This window comes from Pteropus medius, unplaced genomic scaffold (assembly GCF_902729225.1).
Source record: "Pteropus medius unplaced genomic scaffold, Ma_sr-lr_union100, whole genome shotgun sequence".
Taxonomy (NCBI): Eukaryota; Metazoa; Chordata; class Mammalia; order Chiroptera; family Pteropodidae; genus Pteropus; species Pteropus medius.
In genome coordinates this window covers 23,100,715-23,111,346 of record NW_024354500.1, presented here as the reverse complement: position 1 = coordinate 23,111,346, position 10,632 = coordinate 23,100,715, and the positions used below count along the sequence as shown (strand labels likewise).

The 10,632-nt window shown below is 31.8% G+C and overlaps 1 pseudogene; it reads left to right on the top strand.

Annotated features, from left to right (window-relative positions):
* Window positions 1-1,212: 1,212 nt before the first annotated feature.
* Window positions 1,213-1,328, top strand: LOC120595221 (uncharacterized; annotated as a pseudogene).
* Window positions 1,329-10,632: the final 9,304 nt, after the last annotated feature.

Sequence of the window (10,632 nt, the reverse complement as noted above, 5' to 3'; positions counted from 1 at the left end):
TATTTTCTGTGATGGTCTTCCTGAGTGTACAATGACTTTCAAATTTATTTTAAATAAAAATCACAATCTCTAGGGCTCATTTTAACTCTTTTCCTTAGCATTCCTTACTTAGTATAATTTTATGATAACTATTCATGGCTATAATTTTATAATGTTTATTAAAATGAAAACAGCCCTCAAGAGATAAGCCAAGTGAAATAAAATTTTAGAAGTGAGTTTTGTTGCATGAGGAGGAACTAGGAGCAAAATTATTTCTGTAACCGTTTTATAAAACAAGAGCCTTCTTTATATGTATTATATAATCTTTATACAATAAAATTTGTTAAAAATAAAATTCAGATTTGCATGGTCTTTTATATGTATGTATAATTCACATTTAAAGGCATATAGTTTTACACAAACACAAACTAAAAAAATTAATCTTCAACAAACTTGCACAAAGACATACAGCAAAAGATATTTTTTTCAAGATGCAGAAAGTCCAGATGAAATCACCTTAAAACAGGAATGGAAAGGTAAATATGTGGGTAAATTTAAGTGATGATAGATAGATAGATAGATAGATAAATAGATAGATAGATGTTAGATGGATAGATAAATAGATATTATATATCTACATATATAAGTAACATTGTCATCTTATATGAAAATATATAGAGACATAAAATATATGTCAAACAACAGAAGATGGAATATGATAAAAGGATGTCAAGTGTTGTAAGGTCATTAATTTGTCAAATAGAAAATTCATAGTAAACCCTAATAAATTAAGTATGATTTTTGTAGTTCATAGAATATCTATTAACTCTTTTTCAGTTTGCCTTGAGGATACTCACTGTTGGCACTTGCGGCTGCAGCATTTACCCCAAGATAACTGGCAAATCACAATCTTAACCTTACAGCCAAAGTTTGCCATGAAATATCTCACTTTTATTATTATTTTCACATCACTCTAATACATCGATAGTCTTTGGATACAATGACATCATTCTATTTATAGCATTCTGTTTTCAGTATTTTAGTTGCTATAAATGTCAAACCCTAGAAAACATAGCATTCCTATGCATGATGTTAAATGAACACTGGCAGCGAGCTGCACTTCTTTTCTAAATAGAAAAAGGGCTGGACATGGTTCCATAGTGTAGCAGTTAGCACATCTGCTTTACACACAGAAGATCCTGAGTTCATGCCCCAGTGGAACCACGGTCCATGGTCTACGGCCATGCCACCCTGAACAAGCCCAATGTCTGATCTCGGAAGCTAAGCAGGGTCGGGCGTGGTTAGTACTTGGATGGGAGACTACCTAGGAAGACCAAGTGTTGTAGGCATGAATAATAATAATAAATAATAATAATAATAATAATAATAACAATAATAATAAAAGGGTTAAGGGACTAATAAAAGAATTCACAATTAATGAGATAATGATGATGGGAACACTAGAATAACTTAAGAGTAGAGCTAACCTCCCCCTCCCCGCAAAAAAAGGAAAAATGAAAAAAAATAACGGCCAAAATAATAAAAAAATAAAATTGGAATCATGGAATATTACTTTCTATATATATCAATTATTGCATTAAATGTAAACTGACTAAATAATCCAATTATAAGAAGGTGATCAGCAAACTAAATTTTGAGAGAAATTGAATGATATGCTATGTGACAGAAAAACATATTCTCCTGTGTTTCACACCTCCTGATCTTCTAGTCCTTGTCCCTTTGTGTAATTCTTTCCACCTCTCTCCCCCAAGTGTGATGAGGATCCATGTCTTATTTGTAAGTATTAGATTATTACAAAGTTAATAGCTATTACTCCTTGATTATCTTATATCCAGTATATGAATCTCCACTGTCCTAGCCGACTCACTCTAGATAGTCTTATTGTTCGTTTAATGAGGTAAGCAATCAGTTGTGAAAGCCCATGTAGCAAGAAATTGTGTCCAGTCTCTAGGAACTGCAGATGACCTACTGGAGCTGATGACTGCCTCTAGCCAACAATCAGGTAGAATCTGGGGTCTTCCGACCTACAAATCCAAGGAAATGAATTCTGCCAACAATCTGAATGAACCTGGAAGTAGATTCTTTCCTGGTTGAACTTCCAGTTTAGAATACAGCTTAGTTAAAAATTTTGACAGCAGTATAGTGAATTCTAAGTAGAGAAATCAGCTGAGCCATATCCAGACTCATGACCAACAGAAAATATGAGATAACAAATGTGTTGTTTCAAGCTACTAAAATTTTAGGTATCAGTAGGAAATTGCTATAAACTCCTTATAACATAAAATTCTTGAATATAAAGATGCATAAAGACTAGAAAACAAAACATAGAGAGATGTATATCAAGCAATTATCAACCAAAAAAATCACTGCACCAAGTAGACTTTAATACAAGAAGGAAAATAATTATATATAAAAAAAATTCATAGTAAAAAAGGTTTAATCTAAAGAATACTATAACAGTCTTAAATTTTTGTACTTAAAATACATGCAGCAGAAACTGCATATTGATAAATTCAACAATTGTAGAGGATTATTTTAAAAGAGTTGTTTCAGTTATAGATACAGCAGATAAGAGTCCATAGAAATATTGATGATTTGGAAACCATTATAAACATAATTAAAGTGACATATATAGAGCCTTGAATATAACAATTGCAGTTCGTATATATTTTTAAGTGCAGATGCGTATGCCAAAATTAACACCATATTGAGCATTAATATTATATTTCAACTAATTTCAAATGATTAAAAGTTTACATAGTTGTATATATTTAGTAATAAATAAAAAAATTATAAAAATCTCAAATTGAAAATTTCCAAAAATATTTTATATTAATCCAAACATTTATAAGAAACCTATGAGTCAATAAAAAAATTTAAATTAAAATTACAAAATATTTGGAATGGAATGATAAGATATAGCATATTAAATTTGTGGAATGTGGTGAAACCTACTGTGAGAATAAAATGTATAGTGTCTAATGTATACACAACAATAAGAAAAATGTGGAACACTTTAATATAGGTACCATTTGAAGAACCTAGACAATAAAGAGCAAATTAAACCCAGTATTTGCAACATAAAGAAAATAATTTCTAAAAAATGATAAATAATAAAATAGAAAACAGATACAATTAAGAAATTTTTATAAAGCTAAAGGTTGATTTCTTGAATATATAAATATGTTTGTATACATTTAAATAACTTAATTTTCAATTATAAATTTAAAAAATAAGAAAGGAAGCTTCTACAGACACTAATCATAATATTTAGGATATTATGAACAAAATAAATTCAGATAAAATTTAAAAATTAAAATTAAAATAAAATTTGAATATTCTCATAAATATTAAGTATAAATATTTATACTAAGAACTACCTAAGAGAAATTCAGCATTACATGTCTTCCAACATAGTAATGTATCAAGAAAGTCAACACTACTCTAGGAAGTCAACTTTTGCTTAATATTAGAAACATAAAACAATGTTATGAACCATGTTAGAATGAAAACAAAGGAAAAAAATCATAGGATCGTCATTCGCAGAAAAAGTATCAAATATAATTAAATGCTTATTCTTGGTTTATAAAAAAAACTATCTTCTAAAATTAAAAAGTATCTACAAGAAAAAAAACTTAGAAAAACAATACTAAATGGTAAATATTGAAAACTATCTCCTTGGTGTCAGGAATGAGACAGAGATTTTTCACTATCAATACTTCTGTTGAACATTGAACAGGGTCATATTTTATATTTTATGTGTTTATAATCCATCTTAATTTTCATAGCTTTTTTTTTTTTTCTAAATTGTCTAAATTCTTTTTTTAATAAGGAGCTTCAAGGAGTACCAGGGTAAGTTTGGTGTCCCTGCTTGGATACAATTATGCCATGTAGACTCTTTCCATCACTCACACTAACTTCTTTCATTCCCTTAGAATTAACACAGTGTCAGGAACTTTAATGATATCACTTGTAATGAAAATGATTACTCACATTATAAGATTTTATCCATATGTATTTTGGTTTACTACAGCAAATTAATGACTAAATTGTATAAAGTATTCTCAGCACTTAGAAAAATTTATAACATTATTTTCTGCATACCTTATAATTGGGATTCTCATTATTGACTTTGGTGGCTATGTAAGATGAAAAAAGAAAAGCTTACATTTAAAACTATGACTATCGTATTTATTTATCAAATCATTTATTAATTCAACACATTTATATTGAGTATCTACTATATGCTGAACGTTATATTAATACTGGAGAAACGATAGCATATTTAACCATCACGAAGTTTCCCATCTGTTAAATACAGATTTATGCCCCCCACAAATTCGTATGTTGAAGTCCTAACTCCCTCAGTACCTCAGAATGTGACTGCATCTGGAGATAGGACCTTAATCAAGGTAATTAAGTAAAAATGAGGCTGTTATAATAGACCCCAATCCAATCTTACTAGTGTTCTCATCAGAAGAGGAAAATATGGACACACGGAGAGAACCAGGGTGTTTATGAACAGTAGAAAGGCCAAGTTAACTAGAGAATATAGCCATCTGCAAGCCAAGGAGAGAGGCCTCAGGAGAAATCAAATCTCTCGATGCCTTCATTTTGGACTTCCAGATTCCAGAACTGTGAGAAAATAAATCTCTGTTCTTTAAGCCACCTAGTCTGTGAAATTTTATATGGCAGTCCAAGCAAACTAATCACACACAATCTAATGAAGGCAGGGGTATATTATAAGTCCAATAATCACAAAAATATGTGATTATCTACTGTGGTAAATGTTGATATAAAAATATACAGAGTGCTGTACAAGCATGTTTTAGGGATAACTAATCTATTGGTGGAAAGGGTAGCACTATCTAAGTAAACACTGTTTGAGCTCAGATGAAGGACAGATGATAGAGAAAATGTGTTAAGGTACCAATATCTGAGGTGAGATTGAGCCTAGTATATAGATGATTTAAAGACAGGAATTCCTGCAAGTAGGGAGCAACGGAGGTAAAAACTGTGAATTGATGCTGGAGAAATAGACAGGGGACAGATAATACAGGTCTTTAAGTGTGGCAGAAACCAGCTAGCTGTTCACCCAACCATGTTGTCATCTTCTGAGAACACATCTAGACTATATTTCCCAGCCTCACTTTCAGTTAGGTGTGAACATGTGATTGCATTCTGACCAATAAAATACGAGGGCGAATGGTTGACAATAATGTGTGCTTCTTCCAAGATTGGGCATAAAAATGACAGTTAATTATTAATGTTCTTTATACATCAGCAAGCTAAATGTCAATGTCTTAGGGTCTTAGTGATTTGTATTAAAGATAAAAGAACCACCTGTAGTCTGATTTCCAAATGTCAGTGTCCATTTCCTTTTTACTAGTGTTAATCATCTGGGCTCTCATTGTATATAGTTATGACCATAAGAAATAAATTTCTACTGTGTTAAACCCACAGAAATCTATGTGTATGTGTGTTTGCTTTTGTTGTTGTTTTTGAATAGTGGTTATTAATTATTAATTAATCCCAACACCATGTCATGGATAAGGTTTTTATCATTAAGATCCAAATTAATGCCATTGCATAGACTTAAGCAAATGATTGATATTACTTTAAAATATTTATTATAAAGATAATTCAATTTGTCATATTTAATATATTTTATGTTTGTGTAAATGCACATGTACAGAGAGGGGTGGATGGCTAAAGTCGATAACAGCTTAGACATTCTTAGCAAGTTTGGAGAGGGATATTATTAGATTCATTTAGGGTAGTGAAATGAAAATTTTGGAACTGAGCCAGAAATATTTATAATAGTTTGACTTCAGAGATAAAGCAGAGAGATAATCAGAAAGAACCCTACGTTTCTGCACCTAGTTAAAAATACAATCAAATATCAACCAAGTCTAACTGTACTTTTTCTTTCTGAATACGTGCTTGCCTATAATTGAGAATTATACAGTAAAAATAATGTTTAATCTTGATGATTTAAAGTGTTTTATCTACCTATGTTAATTTTTATAGTTGCAGTATCAGGTATGTAACAAAAATAATTTTCTTTGTAAAAATGCTGTCAAAACTTATTCATTTTAGTTATGTTATAATCTCTTTTGACATATGTACATGTACGTTTTCCTGGTATTATTTTTCACTTTTAAGTTGTGTGAGAGAGACTGTTGAGTGTGCTACGTGTTCGATATTTGTCAAAAAAGCCATCACTGCATAAATGTTGTATTTGTTTCTAGAAAAAAAGGTAGCTAACTTTTTAATTATAAAAGACTGTGAAAGAATGTATATATTGGATGAAAAGTGTGCCCAGTCATTTTATATATTATATATTATATGTTAATTATATATTATATAAAAATAATATATAATATACATAATATATTATATATAATATATATTAAATATATTTTAAAAGATTTAACTAGGTGTACTGATATATATTATATATGATATTGTTTTCGAAAGACAAATTTTTAGTATATTAGTGCTGCAAGGATTATTCTAATTTTCCAGATGCCACATCATTGTCCTCTTGTTTGCAATGCCTCAACTCAAGACACTGTCACCCTAAAGACACTGACAGCGCAAGTAGTTTCACTTCATTTAGGGCACAGTACAGTTAATAACAGAAACAATGTAAACCCAGTTAGACATGGTGGTTTTGTATGTTAATATTGCCTAACACAGGTAGGCAATCCTGAGAATACTTGATATTTAGGTTTTGGACCATCTTAGCCCTGGTGAGTCCCGTTCATGGTACTTGTTTTAACAATATTATTCACTTAATTAATTTTATTAATGACTTGATGTAGTTTAGAAATAATACATGTCATAGATTCAAAGCCATTAATACATACTTCAGTTAAAAATTTTAAAAAATTATCAAAATAAATCTTGAGTCACTAGTGTGTATAATATTAGTGATATTAAAATATCAGGGATACTTATCCAGAAAGAACATTATCCAATTTCCTGAGGATTAGCAAAATAAAAACTGATGTTATTTTAATAATGGTTGCTATCTATATGATGTTTCAAATTTTAAATTAAAAAAATACTAATTACAGAGTGTTCATATCAAAGTAGTTAATATGTTGAAGAGATAGCTATGGCTAGGATGACAGAGGTTCCTCCCGGGTCAGCTCACAGCTTGTTCTTTATGAGGTAAGTGCAGGAAGTCATTGAAGGGTTTAGTGAAAGGAATAGCAGGATCAGGTATCTAGTTGGAGAACCTATGCTGGAGGAAGTGTGAAGAGTTTAGCATTTTGCCAGATATATCTTTTCTATAACAATAGCACCATGTGATAATATATGTCATGTTAAAAATTTCCATTATCAATAAGGAAAAATTAAATTTTTAAGAAAATCTGGTCTAAATGTACAAATATAACTAAATTTGATAGAAAGTCGACTATGTTCTAGACATTGTGCTATACACTTGTATTCATCTTTCTTATTTTCCCCAAGAAACTGATCGGTTATCTTGAGGCAGCAAAAAACTATCTATTGTGTTGAACGCTTACAGCAATGGTCCAACTTTGTTCTTGCCTCCCTATAGATGTGCTGCTTGGTGATATCTTTCCACATTGATTCTGGGCTTGACAAATGACTTTAATTTGGCTAAAGTTATAGTAACAAAGTAAGAAGAGATGTAAAAATGACTTGCACATTGGGTTTTGTCCTTTTGCTGTTTCTTGGAAACATGCTGTGTGCTGCCTTATGAACAAGCTCAGACTAGCCTGCTGGATAATAAGATATATGTAACCCAGTCACTATCCTTACCTCTCACAATCAGAGCTGACAGTCAGCCAACTGCCAGAACATTCAACCTTCAGAAAATGTCAGCCAGGCTGTAGAAATCAGTAGAGCCTAGCTAGTTCAGATAGCAAATTCACTTAGTTAAAACATAGACATGTGAGCAATAAATAAATGATTATTGTTTGAAATGCGAATGTATGGGTTCATTTAGTAGTGAAAGCTAATATATAGATGTTCTTTTCTTCTAATTCACTAACTATAATTTTGTTGCAAAATATCCACATGCATATTTTAAAAATGCTATTTCCTTTGATTCTTAGAAGTTGGGCATAATTGTGTATCCCAGATTTGGCCAGTTAGAAAATAGAGTGTAATAGATGAGGCATTCAGTAATTCTACTGGTTTCCTGATGTAAAGGGACGTGTCTTTTTACCCTTTACTCTCTCCGACGTCTTCCTTCCTGAGACATAAATGAGATGACAGAAAATCTTAAAAAAATTTATACACTTTTTTGTGGGGATAGAAAAGAAGAAAACTAGAAGCTTGTGTTTGTGATGACCCAGGTGCATCAAACATCAAAGTATCTATTTCTAGAATGTTTTTTTATATGACAAAAGTAATACATCTTTTCTATTCCTTTATTCTTGTTTAGTTACTGCAAATGTAGCTCTGCACATTGCTAGCTGATTTGTAAGATTAGAAAATGAGACGAGAATGTTAACTAACATTCCCATAATATTTATCTATTAATTGGATGCTCTTTGAAAATCCACAGATATATACTGAGCACATATTATGTGCCAGACATTGTTTTATGTACTGGGAAGTACTAAAATTTGAACTGAGACAGTTTAATTAAAGAGTACCTGTTTTTCAACTCTTCTATCCAGATTCCTCTCTATTGCTCATCTCAGAGTCCTTAACATGCTGATGTGTATTTTTTAGACAAATTCCTAGAAAAATTCAATTGAGAAATGCTTATTTAGAGATCTGTTGGATAGTAAGCAGGGAAACTAGTCAGAATAATATTTCAGTGTTTCAGGTAGAAAGGAATCAGTGCCTAAACTCATGAGGAAGAAGTGACTGGGGAGTAGGGGATAATAGAGATAGTGTTTTAGGAGGGTAGAATATGCAGGACTGTTTGGACATAAGTGAGTTGGAAAGAGCGGGTTTCTGTGTTGCTATTATTTGAGAATGTAAACCAAATGAGATTATTGGGAGAACTGTGATCTGATCTGTTACAGTATGCTAATGTCAAGCTGCATATGCAAACTACCATGAGTGAATGTATACTAAAAGGATTTGGATATGCAAAAAAAAATGTAAAAATTATTTAAACTAGTATATCTTGGGTAATAATTAATTAGAATATATGTTGATTAGTATACCCTAACATGAATAACAGGTTCATCTCAGTGCTAGATATCTCAGTGAAGGGAAGAGGAAAAGAAGAGGGAAGGAAGAAAGAAGGGAAAAAAGAAAAGAAAGACAAATTACTCAACAGCTGTTAGAGAGCATTTCCTCATATCAGCCCAATTAGAATATCTGCTGGAAACTCAGAAGACCAACTAATCATTTAACAAATATTAATTGGCCCCTAACTTACATATGCCAGGCCCTTTTCAAAGGACAATAAGAAGAATTTTGAGAAAGATAAATCAGTCCCCTGTTCAAAGTGTGTTTACGTTCCACTTGAGAAAGGTAGATATTATTCAAAGAAACAAATCTAAGGCTTAGATATTCTACAAACACTGATATGTGCTATGAAAAAATAAAACAAGAAAATTATGACAAATTTTGTTAGTATTTTCTAATCTAATGGATAATAATATGGTCTTTGGAATAGACTATGCAACACAAATGTGCTAGTTCATATGGATCCCATTCTCTGAAAAGCAGTAACACTATTTGAAGGCTAGTAGTAAGGAAAAGAAGAGACTGTGGGATAACTTTCCATACACTAGTTTTCCCTATATTTTCTCTGTAGTTGTAATGTGGACTCACACTGAAGTAAATATAAGTTATGGTGTTGAAGCTTGTACTTTGAAAAAAACTGGTATGATAATCTGAGCCACTTACACCATAGCAGGCCAATTGAAGCAGCACTGATGGCATAGAGAGAAATACCTAAAGCTTTATTATACAGAAAACATATAGGTGATGAGCGTGTCCTCTAATTTGGGTTCTTTTTTATCATTGCTCCTGGGCCTAAAAGGTCAAGAGGCAAATAAATCCACTAGGCCTACAATCAAAAGCAGCTGGTGGTTGGTTGGTTTAAAGCCTCAAGATCTTCCTGGGTAAAATCTGAAATTAGCCTCTGTACACAGAAGGCAGGGAAAGACTGAAGAAAGAAGCAGACCAATTTATAACTGTAGCTGGCAGTTTTACTAAGAGAACTTATACGTGAGGCTTATCCTGGGTGGCTATAAGACAAGTAGATTGCTATATCTGCAGCCAGAACTTTAAGAATTTATATAGATTCCTTAATGGAATTTAGCCACATATACTGTCCAGATGATCTTAACACATTGTTCTCTCAAGTTTGTGTCTTTAAAATGGCCCCTGCTATGGGAACAGTGGGCAGAACACATTTTCCAAGGACAGAGGAGGGGGTAAGAAGCCTCCAATTGCCTGGGCCGAACTCATAGGTCAATTGGCAGTCACATCTCTCGATGAACTCCTCCAACAGTGAGTCTTCCCAGTTCACCACTTTAGGCTACACTAAAATCTAGCTTACTTTTTTTTTAACTGGTAAAGTAAAACGAGAGAGTCAAAATGTGTTTATGCTTTCTACAATATATTAGGACTCCATCAAGTGAATCACATATAAAAATTTAGGTCCAAACCTATAGAAAATTC